Source organism: Pan paniscus, chromosome 19, assembly GCF_029289425.2.
Source record: "Pan paniscus chromosome 19, NHGRI_mPanPan1-v2.0_pri, whole genome shotgun sequence".
NCBI lineage: Eukaryota > Metazoa > Chordata > Mammalia > Primates > Hominidae > Pan > Pan paniscus.
In genome coordinates, this window is record NC_073268.2 from 33,444,169 (window position 1) to 33,459,050 (window position 14,882).

The 14,882-nt window shown below is 39.0% G+C and overlaps 2 pseudogenes across 1 annotated transcript in view; one reads left to right on the forward strand and one right to left on the reverse strand.

Annotated features, from left to right (window-relative positions):
* Positions 1-14,882, forward strand: part of LOC100991242 (leucine-rich repeat-containing protein 37B-like) — a 423,125-nt pseudogene that overhangs the window by 14,882 nt on the left and 393,361 nt on the right.
* Positions 1,315-14,882, reverse strand: part of LOC100989556 (uncharacterized) — a 70,178-nt pseudogene continuing 56,610 nt past the window's right edge. Inside the window, exons 7-8 of the transcript XR_010110656.1 lie at positions 13,034-13,083; positions 1,315-3,549 (exon numbers count right to left, since the gene is read on the reverse strand). The product of XR_010110656.1 is annotated as an uncharacterized LOC100989556, transcript variant X1 (transcript). The remainder of the gene's footprint in view (positions 3,550-13,033; positions 13,084-14,882) is intronic.

Genomic DNA, 14,882 nt, shown 5'->3' on the forward strand with positions numbered 1-14,882 from the left:
CTTTAGAAAATACTTTCCACCTTTCTTGTGGTTCAGAAATCTAGTTTCACACAGTTCATTTTGAGGTAGAGGGACGTGTTCAGGATGTGTCTGGATTAGAGCAGCAGTTTCTGCAGATGCTCCTCTCTGTCTTCATTAATTTGCTGATGCTCAACTTAGGGAAGAGACACTGAGGGTCTGTTTTTCTTTTGCCCTCACACCAGAGAACAGGCTCATTAGGTCCCTCCACCAAGAGGTTTGGGTAGCATCAGTACAAATGTCTTAAACTCACCACCTTTACTAAGCACTTTATAACAGTGGGAGTCCCACATCAGAATCTGGTGGCCAGGAGCGGTGGCTCATGCCTGTAATTCCAGCACTTCTGAAGGCTGAGGTGGGTGGATCACCTGAAGTCAGGAGTTCGAGACCAGCCTGCCCAACATGGTGAAACCCCGTCTCTACTAAAAATACAAAAATTAGCTGGGTGTGGTGGTGGGCGTGTGTAGTCCCAGCTACTTGTGAGGCTGAAGCAGGAGAATGGCGTGAACCTGGGAGGTGGAGCATGCAGTGAGCCAAGATCGGGCCGCTGCACTCCAGCCTGGGGGACAGAGTGAGACTCTGCCTCAAAAAAAAAAAAAAAGAAAGAAAAAGAAAAAACTTCCCTGAATATTCCAGCCCTCCTGAGCCTAGTCCCTTTGTGAGATTTGTCCCCATTTCTTGGACACCATATAAGAGACTTCAGAGGCTGAAGTGGGAGGATTGCTTGAGCCTGGGAGGTCGAGGATGCAGCGAGCTGTGGTCATACCACTGCACTCTAGCCTGGGCAACAGAGCGAGACCTTGTCTCAAAAACAGCCACCACCAAAAACTATCTTGGGATTTGAATAGGATTACCTTAAATTTGTAGATTAATTTGAGAATTGACATCTATACGACATTCTAGAACATGGTATTTCATGTCATGTATTCATTTCTTGTTAATGTCTTTCAGAAGAGTTTTAGGGTTTCCATCATATAGATCTTACACATCTTTTGTTAGATAACAGATCTTTGTATTTTTGTTCCTAAATACTTCAGACATTTGTATTGCCATTGTAAATGGGATCTTTCTTCCATTTTCTAATTAGTTATTGGTGGTACATCTGAAAAGCATTTGAGGTTTGTGTGCTGCTCTCTTGATTTTGTTTCTAGCCACTGTACTGAATTCTCATATTACTTCCAGTAAAATCTTAGTTGATTCTCTTAGGCTTCTTTGGCTAACATTTATTATTTTATATGCAAATAATGACAGTTTTGTCTCTTCCTTTTCAATACTTACACTCTTTCCTTCCTTTCCTTTCTTTTTTTTTTCTTTCTCAGGGCCTTGTTGTCACCCAGACTGGAGAGCAATGGTGTGATCTACCTCACTGTAACCTCAAACTCCTGGGCTTAAGGGATCCTCCTGCCTCAGCTTCCAGAGTGGCTGGGACTACAGGCAGGCAGTGAATTTTAAAACTTTCGTTGTAGAGACAAGATCTCGCTATGTTGCCCAGGCTGGTTTTCCTGCCACTTTAGAGCAGGTTTCCTTCTTTTCATACTTTTTTTTTTTTTTTTAGTATTTATTGATCATTCTTGGGTGTTTCTCGGAGAGGGGGATTTGTCAGGGTCATAGGACAACAGTGGAGGGAAGGTCAGCAGATAAACATGTGAACAAAGGTCTCTGGTTTTCCTAGACAGAGGACCCTGTGGCCTTCCACAGTGTTTGTGTCCCTGGGTACTTGAGATTAAGGAGTGGTGATGACTCTTTTAACGAGCATGCTGCCTTCAAGCATCTGTTTAACAAAGCACATCTTGCACTTTTTCATACTTTTAAGAATTTTTTATTAGGAATTGTCCATTGAATGTTAGCTAAAACAGTCAATAAAATGCATTAAGTGCCAGCTGCATGCAAGACCCTAAGTTAGATACAATCAGCCCTCTTCATCAGCAGGTCCACATCTTCAGATTCAACTAGATGAGGCTGAATATTTGAAGAAAGAAACAATAAAAATACAAATAGAAAGTGCAGTATAACAACTGTTGCCATTATACAATATCTATACATTTTATTAGTGGTGACTTAAAGTACATGGGACCAGGCACGGTGACTCACACTTGTAATCCCAGCACTTTGGGAGGCCAACCTGGGCAGCATAGTGAGACCTTGTCTTTAATAAAAATAAAAATAAAAAAATTAGCCAGGTGTGGTTGTATGCACCTGTAGTCCCAGCTACTTAAGAGGCTGAGGTGGGCAGATCACTGGAGCCCAGGAAGTTGAGGCTGCAGTGAGCTGTGATTGTGACACTGTTCTCCAGCCTGAGTGACAGAGGGTGATCCTGTCTCTAAGTAAGTAAATAAATAAAGTATATGGGGGGGGGGGGTGTTGGTTATATGCAAACACTGCACCATTATATTTAAGGGATTGAGCATCCACAGATTCTGGTATGGTGTGGGGGCGATATCCTAGAACCAGTCCTCTGCAAGGTAGCAAGGATGACTGAACTGTGGAAGAATCAAAGCACTGTTAAACAGCATACAATTCCTGTCTTCAAAAAAGTTATCTCATCGGGCAGATGAGACTTAAAATGAATAAAAGGAATAAATACACATTGGAGATAGTGGTTGTTGTGATAGATAACCTTAATTGTGTTTTCTTCCAAAACAGGTGAATTCACAGAAAAGGCATCAGAGGAAGATAAAAGACCCATCAGTATCAGGAGCCTGAGCCCAAGTTAAGGCATCTGGATGGCCTGGAGCCATGTTTTAAATATTTTATTATTAACTCTGGGCCTTAGCGCCATTTTCTTGGAAACCTCTGCACCATGAGAGCCAAGTGGAGGAAGAAGCGAATGCGCAGGCTGAAGTGCAAAAGAAGAAAGATGAGGTAGAGGTCCAAGTAAACCGCTAGCTTGTTGCACTGTGGAGGCCACAGGAGCAGAAACTTGGAATGCCAGATGCTGGGGATGCTGGTACAAGTTGTGGGACTGCATGCTACTGTCTAGAGCTTGTCTCAATGGATCTAGAACTTCATCGCCCTCTGATCGCCGATCACCTCTGAGACCCACCTTGCTCATAAACAAAATGCCCATGTTGGTCCTCTGCCCTGCACCTGTGACATTCTGGACTATTTCTGTGTTTATTTGTGGCCGAGTGTAACAACCATATAATAAATCACCTCTTCCGCTGTTTTAGCTGAAGAAAAAAAAATTTTATAATTAAATATTGATTTTTACTGGTTAAATCAATGAAAACATTCTTTACTTTGTGGTTGTGTTCCTCAAAATGAGGATTTTTAACAATAATAAAAATAAAGCTTGTTAGATCATTTTTAATGGTAATAAATTGGTTCCTGAAGATTTGACTAAAGAGAAAACTAAGCCAATCTAAGCAGAGTCCAAATTTTTGTAAAAATACAGAAATTAGCTGGGTGTGGTGGCAGGTGCCTGTAATCCCAGCTACTCAGGAGGCTGAAGCAGGAGAATCACTTGACCCAGGAGGTGGAGGTTGCCATGAGTTGGAATCATGCCACTGCACTCCAGCCTGAGAGGAGAGGCTGTCCAAAAAAAAAAAAACATACATACATACATACATACATATATATATATATATATACACACACACACACATACACACACACACACTATAGATATATATATACACACATATATATATACGCTTTTCTAGTATTAATAAAATTATTTTATAAAAGAAGTCTATTATTAACACACACTTGCATGCAAAGCACAAGACACATCTAAGGGCCGGGCGTACTGGCTCATGCCTGTAATCCCAGCACTTTGGGAGGCCGAGGCGGGCAGATCACTTGAGGTCAGGAGTTCAAGACCAGACTGGCCAACACAGTGAAACCCCAACTCTACTAAAAATACAAAAATTAGCCAGGCATACTGGTGGGCACCTGTACTCCCAGTTGCTCAGGAGGCTGAGGCAGGAGAATCGCTTGAGCCCAGGAGGTGGAGGTTGCAGTGAGCCAAGATCCCACCATTGCACGCCAACCTAGGCGACAGCAAGGCTCCGTCTCAAAAAAAACAAAAATAGGACTAAAATTAAGTTGCCAAGAATTTACATGCAGTCCTTTCTACATATAAGACATAAATACCTGACACTTCATTCATTCCCTTCATTCTCCAACCAGCCTCCCCCAGACAAGTCTGGCAATGATTCTGACCATCGGGCACAAGAAATTACCTCTTTTCAGTTTATGTTAGGACAACCTACATGGGTTTACATTTGGCTTAATACTACCCTACTTCTCCAATAAGTATTTAAGCATTTATTTAAAAAACAGAAACTTTTCAATTTAACCACTTCTACTACCCTAGTCTCTCTGAAAAAGACATGACATGCCTAACTTCAAGGAAAAAAGGGTCCTTTTTCCTCACAAAGATTTCCTTATAAACTTTGTTTTTTAAATGCTTTTAAAACAAGATTCTAATTTAATTAATATAGATTTGCAAAATTATAAAGAAAAAGTCTTGCCGGTTGTTGCTTCGGTTAATTTCACAATTTAGGAAATTGCAACTACGTATTTAATACAAAGCAGCCTTGGGGAGCCGGGGGGGGGGGGGGGGGGGGCGGGGGGGTGGTGATTGTGTTTAACAAAATGCATCTCAGCACCAGCCTAGAGAAACTTTTCTGTGTGAAAACAGAAGAGGGGTTACCATGGAGAAATTCATTACGGATTTCAGGAGGGCTTTTTCCTCAGAAATAGAGTGAAAAGTGAAAGTCATTGTGTAAGAAATCTGATACTGATGCTGTGTGACTCAGAAGTTGTCCAAAAGTTCATCTTCGGCAATTATGTCTAGATGATCAACTACACATCTTCTGCAACAGGTGACAGGAAACTGCATTTCCCAAGCAAGACAAAGTGATCAAATGAGTTAAGACGCACGTTCCTGCGGTCGTGTACTTGTATTTTTGATTTAACCAAAACAATTTTGAATCGGATGAATTACCAAATTTGGTTGGGTCTTGTTCGGCTTTCTGTGCTTTTTAATCAGCCATTTACCAGCAACTGTTGCACGGGCCCATCAGCACTCGAAGAATAAAAACAAACACACAGGACCAGGTAAGGTTCCCCTACTAACCCAAACGATCCGTTTCCTTAACACAATTTAAAAACCACCGCCAGGGGTGTGAAAACAGGCAAGTTTTTCCATGTGTCTGTGTGCCACAATCCATCCAAATCCTTAATTCTCTTTTAAGGAACAGATATACAATAAAAATCCGAAAGAAACCTCATTAGAAATGCAAAGAGGTTTGCAAAACAAGAGGCTTCTTTCATTCCAGAAAACCACACCAAAACAAGGGAAGAAAAATGAATGCAATGGATATGTGTTTGCCAAAGTTTCAATCCTGCCTGGTGCAGACACTGCACTGGCACACATTTTTTGAAGAGGAAAAAGAAGGGGTTGGTTGGTGGGGGAGAGACAGTGAGTGAGTGTGGCCTGCAAACTGCAACAATGCAATCTCCATTTTGAACAATGCACCTCTTTCCTCTTGTAAATCTAGTATTTTTGCCACCTGATGTGTCCTCGTATTTCCCGTTTCAGGGGTCGGCGGGGTTGGGAGGAGATCGGAGCAGGATGCACAGCACAGGATTGAGCAAGGGGGGAGGACAGAGGAGATAGGGAAGGAATCTGCAGCAACTGGGCTGGGTGGGTACTTGGAGTGCTACTGTAGGCAGATCCCCTGAGGTCAGGAGTTCGAGACCAGCCTGGCTAACATGGTGAAACCCCGTCTCTATTAAAAATACAAAAATTAGCTGGGCGTGGTGGCACGTGCCTGTAATCCCAGCTACTCCAGAGGCTGAGGCTGGAGAATCGCTCAAACCAGGGAGACGGAGGTTGCAGTGAGCCAAGATCACGCCACTGCACTCCAGCGTGGGCGACAAGAGTGAAACTCCGTCTAAAAACAAACAAACAAACAAACAAAAAATCAAGATGGTTACCTTCTTTTCTTTTTTTTTTTTTTTGAGACGGAGTCTCGCTCTTTCACCAGGCTGGAGTGCAGTGGCGCCATCTCGGCTCACTGCAACCTCTGCCTCCCAGGTTCAAGTGATTCTCCTGCCTCAGCCTCACAAGTAGCTGGGACTACAGGCACGTGCCACCACACCCGGCTAATTTTTGTATTTTAACTAGAGACTGGGTTTCACCATGTTGGCCAGGATGGTCTTGATCTCTTGACCTCGTGATCCTCCCACCTCAGCCTCCCAAAGTGCTGGGATTACAGGCCTAAGCCACCATGCCCGGCCAAGGCCGCTACTTTCTATCAACTCTGTATCATAATTCATTTAATGCAAAAGAGGCAAATCACTATAGAAATGTAATAATCTTAATATTTTTACAAAGATATTGGCAGAGGTTGAAGGGCTCTAAAAAGAAAAAAGGAAAATAAAGAGATGCTAGGGTTTTTTTTCCCCATGATTACAATTACAGTACAGTAATGTATGGCAAGTTTAGAACAATAAGTCTTATTACTCCTGGTACTCTCTCAATATTGATTAGTTATTTCATCCTAAATTTCCTTTTTTTTTTTTTTGTTTTCTGAGACAGAGTCTCGCTCTGTCGCCCAGGCTGGAGTGCAGTGGTGCGATCTCGGCTCACTGCAACCTCTGCCTGCCGGTTTCAAACAGTGCTCCTTCCTCAGCCTCCCGAGTAGCTGGGACTACAGGCATGCGCCACGATGCCCGGCTAATTTTTTGTATTTTTTTAAGTAGAGACGGGGTTTTACCATGCAGGCTGTTCTCAAACTCCTGACCTCGTGATCCACCCACCTTGGGCTCCCAAAGTGCTGGGATTACAGGCGTGAGCCACTGCGCCTGGCCCTGAATTTCCTTTTCAAAAATACCATAATCTACCTCACATCTATAAAAGAGCTAACAGACATATCTGGAAGCTAAAGTGATCTAAAAACAATTATAGTGATTTTTAACAGTTTAAACAAAATGAGTAAATACCATAATAACCTGGGTATAAAATTTTGTATAAAAAATAATTGGAGTTAAAATTTAACCATTTATACACTTAAATGGATGCAATTTATTACATGTAAGTTATATCTCATTGATATTAATTAAAAATACTTTGAATGTTAAAAATAAAATCAGAAGAGAGTCAGAACTAGTATCAAAGAGACCAATGATAAAAATCATGACTTTAGAATCAAGACAGGTTTGTGTGTTTTGGGCTCTGCCACTTACTATATGGCCTTAGGCAAATTACTTAACTTCTGTAACTCTTAGTTTTTGAGGGTAACAACAGTAGTAGCAATAGAAATAATAGTAGCTAATTATTTATGAAGCACTTATTTTATGAAAGACACTGTACTAAAGTGCTTTACCTGAATTATTTCATTTAATCCTCTCAACAGTTTATGGAGTATGTACTATTATCACTCATACTGTTTTGTAAATAAATATAAACCAAAACCCATGGAAGTTAAATAAATCAAGGTCATAAAGCCAGTACACAGAAGAGTAAAGCTTAGAATTCAGGTGGTGTGATTTCAGTAGCATGGCTATATACTGCCTTCCAATATGCTATGAGAATTAAATGATATGTACATAAAGTGTTGATAACATTATCTGACATATACATGCTCAATTAAATGTTACTGTTATGTTAATTACTATTACACAAATTATCCATCACATCCCTCTTAAATACAGCAATGTTTCTAATTTAGCACTTGCATGGCCTGTTTTGAATAATCCACCAACTTTTTTTTAACTAGATAATATTTACAAGAGAGTTATATTTGTCAAGAAATTTCATTTGTCTCCTAGTCAAAACTCTTAATAACCAAATTTAACACACCTAATTTATGGCTTATTTTATAAATTTGTTGTGACAGGATCTTCCATCAATTTTACTATTAGAAGGAATACCTACATTCAATATACAGTAAACACCATTTAATACACAATAAACACCAATTTATTTCTAGCCTTTTAAGGATATTATCTATATATTTCTCTAATGATTTCAATGATGTTACCTTACTTGTCTGGTAAATCATTATCAAATAAATGACTGCAGTCCACAACTTGTCCTCCTGTGCCAATTTGGTCTCTGGACTGAAGACTTACTATTAAATGATAGAAATATTACTAAGATTCATACAACTAGAAAGAATTATTATAATCAAAAATTTCTATCTTTAGAAGACATCTGGCTTAGCTTATTTTAATACTTTAGAATGACCTCTTTGGTTTCTACTAAAATTTATAATTTCTTTTCCCATAGATTTTTCCCTTTAGGAGTAATATTAGAATTCTAAAGTTGTCTACACTTCATCATGTTCATGGAAGAAGCCTAATTCCTTCTTTACCATAGTAATAGGGCATAGCAGAGTCACTACTGTACTTAAGAAGAGGCATAACATATTAAGAATATATTCATGTACAAAGGAGTTTGAAAAGTCCACATTAAGTTTAATACTTGATAATCTCACCATCTAAAAAATACACTGGGCCGGGCATGGTGGCTCACACCTGTAATCCCAGCACTTTGGGAGGCCAAGGTGGGTGGATAACAAGGTCAGGAGATCGAGACCATCCTGGCCAACATGGTGAAACCCCATCTCTGCTAAAATACAAAAAGTAGCCAGGCGTGGTGGCCTGTGCCTGTAGTCCAAGCTACTGGGGAGGCTGAGGCAGGGGAATCACCTGAACCTGGGAGGCAGAGGTTGCAGTGAGCTGCAATTGCACCACTGCACTCCGGCCTGGTGAAAGAGCAAGACTCCGTCTCAAAAAAAGAAAAAAAAATACACTGTATTCTAGCAAGAGGGCCATCCTGGTATTCCAGCAAGAGAGCAATCCTTGGATTCCATGAGTTTTAACAGGACACCATTATCCAGTGTAGTATATAAAACCACCACAAAAAATGAAGAAGCAAGAGATGTGAATTCTAGAGCAAGCTCTAGTAACCAGTTTAGCACTGTAAACTTGAACAAAACACTTAATAAACAAGGTTTAGATAATCCCCATCTGAATAATGAGAAAATTAGCTTAATTGATATCACTGAAGTCCTTCTTTGCTGCTCCAGTATTGTTTAATTCTAATTCTAGTAACTCTCCCAAAGACAGAAAGAGGTACGGTCAAACTTGACTATAATCCAACTTCTTAAATAATAGGTTAGCACAAAAAGTATTATTACATCTAATGACCCTCCATTCAAAGAAGGGTCTCAAAATTCTGAAATCTTCCAGTTCTGTGAACATTTTGAAAGATCAGTTCAACATAGAGCTCCTTTACATTAAGTCCCATTTAGAGGACAGAACACTACAAACACCTACTTAGCAAATGTAAACAAAACATTATTATGAAAACTGTGCTAGACAACTATATCAATCAGTTTTTAAATAGACAAAATAAGTGAAATGCTTACCAAAATTCAATCACAGTAGAAACAATGTATTTTCTCGTTAGCTTTGTTTAGAATAATAGTAAGATTCAAAGCTAAAGAATTTCATGGGCTTCAATTTACATCTCCAGAATGCTGTGTTAATAGCAGAGCTATTAACTGGTTACATGAATTACATACCCACCATAGATTATCATAAAACATTAAAAATGCTACAGATTTTGCAAGCCTTAATGCAAAGTAGGAAAAAAAAAAGTAACAATGCTATAGAAATGTATTTATGGGCCAAAAAAAACCAAAGATGTTTATGATAAATTTAAACCAGTTTTTAAAAATTCAGTATAATCTCATTTTTTAAAAAAATATATAGAAAAGGTACACATCCAAGTGATAATGATGCCAATACAGTAGATTTCCCGTGCTCAAATGATCCTCCCACCTCAGCCTCCCAATGTAGCTGGGACATCACAGTTTTAAACAAGGAAAAAAGTTTGTACTCCTTGAATCAATTATCTCAACTTGGGAGATTTTTTTTTTCATACCAGCAATGATTCTAAAAAAGAATAAAGCAAAGTGTACAAAAATGTTTGCAAGTTTCAATGTTATAATAGCAAAAAAAAATTTTAATTATTAAGTTGTGGTATATCTATATACTTCATCCTTTAAAAATCATTAAATATGGCTGGACACGGTGGCTTACACCTGTAATCCCAGCACTTTGGGAGGCTGAGGTGGGCAAATCACCTGAGGTCGGGAGTTGGAGACCAGCCTGACCAACATGGAGAAACCTTGTCTCTACTAAAAATACAAAAAAAAATTAGCCAGGCGTGGGGGCGCATGCCTCTAATCCCAGCTACTTGAGAGGCTGAGGCAGGAGAATCTCTGGAACCTGGGAGGTGGAGGTTGCAGTGAGCCAAGATCGCGCCATTGTACTCCAGCCTGGGCAACAAGAGTGAAACTCCATCTCAAAAAAAATATATATATATCTCTATATCTATCTATCTATCTATCTATCTATATCATTAATTACAAAGATTATAAATACTAAAAACGATTATGGTAAGTGAAAGAAAGCAAAGTAGAAATTTAATCTTCACTGGAATTAAAGACATAAATATATACATTTTATATACATATTTATGTATATAAAAATACTAGAGGGGAATATAGTTTTTAAAGTTAGTCCTCTAGTGTTCTTTTCTCCATTTTCCAAAAAGTATATATACCTACTTATTTGTTAGAGGGCTAATTCTGAAAGAACTGGAACTCATTCTGTTTTTGAATGACAGAACTAAAGAATCATAATGTTTGAGTCCAGCCTCCCTCTCTCTTATTAATGGTCCTATTATGAACAGCAGATTCACACAAGAGCTTTAAATAAATACATATATATACACATATACACATATTTAAGAGTAAAACATTTGTTTTCTATGTAGTATACTCCAGTAGGTATATTTCTTTTTTCTTTTTTTTTTTTTGAGACGGAGTTTCACTCTTGTTGCCCAGGCTGGAGTGCAATTGCGTCATCTCGGCTCACCGCAACCTCCGCCTCCCAGGTTCAAGTGATTCTTCTGCCTCAGCATCCTGAGTAGCTGGGATTACAGGCATGTGCCACCACGCCCAGCTAATTTTGTATTTTCAGTAGAGATGGGGTTTCTCCATGTTGGTCAAGCTGGTCTTGAACTCCCGACCTCAGGTGATCTACCCACTTTGGCCTCCCAAAGTGCTGGGATTACAGGTGTCAGCCACTGTACCTGACCTCCAGTAGGTATATTTCTAATGTCTAACAAAGTCTGCTATTTATATAAATGCAAATTCACATCTAGTAAAACTATTTTGTTACTACTAGACAGTAGTTGGCAAGCATTATGTAACATAATAAATCAAATACAGAGGGAACACTTATATGTGAAAGTACTGTAATGACTGAATTGATTTTTGAGATTTTTTTTGTTTTTGCTTCCTTCTCAATCTAAGGATGAAGGAATTATCAGTAATGCTGTAGTGTAGATAAGGGAACCCCAACTCCCAGGCCATGGATGGATGGGGTATTGGTCCAGGGTCTGCTAGGAACCAGGCCGCACAGCAGGAGTGAGTAGCGGGTGAGTAAGCATTACCGCCTGAGCTCCGCCTCCTGTCAGATCAGTGGTGACATTAGATTCTCATAGGAGCACAAACCCTACTGTGAACCACACACACAAGGGATCTAGGTTGCCTGCTCCTTATGAGAATCTAATGCCTGATGATCTGTCACTGTCTCCCATCACCCACAGATGGGACCACCTAGTTGCAGGAAAACAAGCTCAGGGCTCCCACTGATTCTACATTATGGTGAGTTGTATAATTAGTTCATTATATATTACAATGTAATAATAATAAAGTGCACAATAAATGTAATGCATTTGAATCATCCTGAAACCACCCCCACTGCAGCCTGGTCTATGGAAAAACTGTCTTCCGTGAAACCGGTGCCTGGTGCCAAAAAGGTCGGGGAGTGCTGGTGTAGACACTTCCCTAAGATAACCAGAGTAGGGCTTTGCTATGTGGCTACCCTGGTAGTTCTCCATGAACCCAATTCACTGCCTTGTGAAATGAAGTCCTTCAAGTACCTTCGGTAATTAAAACCTCTATGATGGGTTCATAACAAAATAGTCTTATTCTAAGTTCTGCTTCATCATGAAGTGTGACAGTCCTATTGGATTTTTCTTTTCTTTTTTTTTTTTTTTTGAGACAGGGGCTTGCTCTTGTCACCCAGCTGGAGTGCAATGGTGTGATCTCGGCTCACTGCAACCTCCGCCTCCTGGGTTCAAGCGATTCTCCTGCCTCAGCCTCCAGAGTAGCTGGGATTACAGGTACTCATCACTATTCCCAGCAAATTTTTTGTATTTTTAGTAGAGATGGGGTTTCACTATGCTTGCCAGGCTGGTCTCGAACTCCTGACCTCAGGTGATCCACCTGCCTCAGCCTCCCAAAGTGCTGGGATTACAGGCATGAGCCACTGTGCCCGGCCACATTTTTCTTCTTTAATTTAAGAAGCCTCCAAGATGAACAGTGTCCTTCCATACTATGCATCTTGATCAAATCTCTATCAATTCTTAAGAAAGGTCTCAGCAAATTTTATGTGAAGCCTTTCCCTCCAGGTCAATTCAAGACACCTAAATACCATATAAGGCTACTAAGTGCCTCTTGAGTAAGGTAACAATTTCTCCCTTTTTCCAGTGTTACACTACCATTGCTCATTCTGTTTTTTTCAATTGGCATAGATTTTAAAGCTGTAAAGCATTAAACATTAAAACAAGTTCAATAGAATGTTGTCTTCTTACTAAAAAAACTAGTTTGAGAATTATTTTCAGTAAACTTTAATAACATCTATAAAGTCTGAACTCAGCGCTCTACTATGTTAGGATACTTTGAAAGAATTATTTCCTAAAGGATCAACAGTTCTTCATGACACTTTTTTTTTACATTAAAGTTTTAAAAATTAAGTTAACCTGGATCCTGGATTCACTGTAACATTTTACCTGATTCATTTAATTCAGGCCAACACTATGAAGCTACAGTTAACATACTTTGATTTAAATGGTATTTAGACTTTAGGTCAGTTTGAATGAAACCAAAATTCATGTAACTTTAAATTCACACTTACTTACCGTCTTCTAACTGTCCTTTGGCCCAGGTTTGCATAAATCCAACCTCTGATCTATTTGAAATCAACAAAGAAAGCAATGAAAACATTAGCTGGTATCAGAGATTCTCACATCTATAGAGTGACAATAAATTTCCACAATCCATTAGAAATCAAACCTATCATTTAAATAATTCAGATTTCAAAAACCATGAAACACTGGTGTACTACATTGCCAACATGCAGTCACTTTCTCTCCAAAACTTTTAGACCACTTTAGTCTGTCTTAATAGTTGTTGGTCTTAAGGAATTTATCCGTGAGCCTTGGTTTTCTCATATATGGCAATATGTGAATCCTCATATTTTTTAAGGATTAAATCAGATAATTATGCAAAACTCACAGCATAGTGCCTGGCACATAAATGGTCAACAAATGTTAGTTGTCATTATTATTTTTTAACTAACCATTTCAAATGACATGCACACAAAAAAGTATTAATAAGAAGCCAAGAATAAACTGTAGAATCTGGGTTTGCATCAGTTCTGCCACTAATTCATTCAGGAGCAACTCATTTATTCTCTCAGATGCCTCATCTGTAAAAGAGATATAACACTGGCCTGACCCTGAAAGTTACAGTAAGGAACAATGTCACCCAAAGCATGCTGGTTTTACTTTGATTACAGTACTTATAGCTGAATACTTTTACAACCGTATGCCATCTGTCTACTTATTTGTGAATTGATAAAAGGAGGAGACCATATCGTAGTCTTTGTATTTTCCACTCCAACCCAGTAGAACATTGCATCAGGTAGGTGCTCAATAAATATTTGATAAATTCAATATTACTGCACATGAAAAAAGTCAAATAAATTAATACAATGAAACAGTCACAAGAAACACAAAGAAAAATCCATGCCCCTAAACTATAGTCCCTGGTTATCTAACCAAAAATACAGACACTTTTCTCTTTGCAAAATAAATGGGTGCTGCTAAGTTGGCTACACAGTGGATTCTGCAGAGCAACTCCTCTCCTATTCAGTCCTTCCAATGCGGCATGCTCCCTTTGCCAGCAGGCCTTTGCCCTTCCTTCTCAGAGGACAGGGTTCATGCCTCTTTCTCCTTTATACAGCCAGGGTTTAGAACAGTAGCACATTAAGTCTTCAATAAGCATTGGCTAAATTGAACTAGGGATAATGTCAGACGTTTGACCCATAATTTTTCAGTTTGCTGAGTAAGAAAACAGTTCATTTTTATGTGCAACTTGTTTTTTCCAATCCCACTGTCCTTTCTCTCCTGTTGGTTACCCCGTCAGCCCAGAAATACAAGAACTTCTCAGATGCCTTTAAATACCTTGGACTAAGAACTTCTAGCTCAGTTTTCTGCCTTTTTCTTTTTTACAAGGTCAATATATACCTATGCTGTGGTATCATACTACATTAAAAGAGACAATCTCTTAATATATTTAACATTCAATGCTAAATTTACTCTTTTTTTGTTTATTAATTTCTTTAGCTCTTATGTGAGTTTGTTTAGCATATGCATCTGGGCTAAAATCCCATTACAAAGACTAACAGTATTTTTTACATTATATAGACAAGAATTCTATAGAAACAAACACACACAAAAAAAACCTCTTGAAAAAGGAATTCCCATTTATGTTCCAATGGAAAGACCCACCCAAAAGACCGTCACCTGGTTATGCTAAGTCAACTTATAAATCCATTATGAAAACCACTTCTAATGTCTTGATCTTGGTCTAATCTTCTAAATGCCCAGGTTGGTGATAAACTGAGCTACAGTTAAGTAGTTCATAGAGCCGTCGTACACTCAAAATAATGTTTAATCTTTCTTTAACTTTTAATTTTGTCACAGC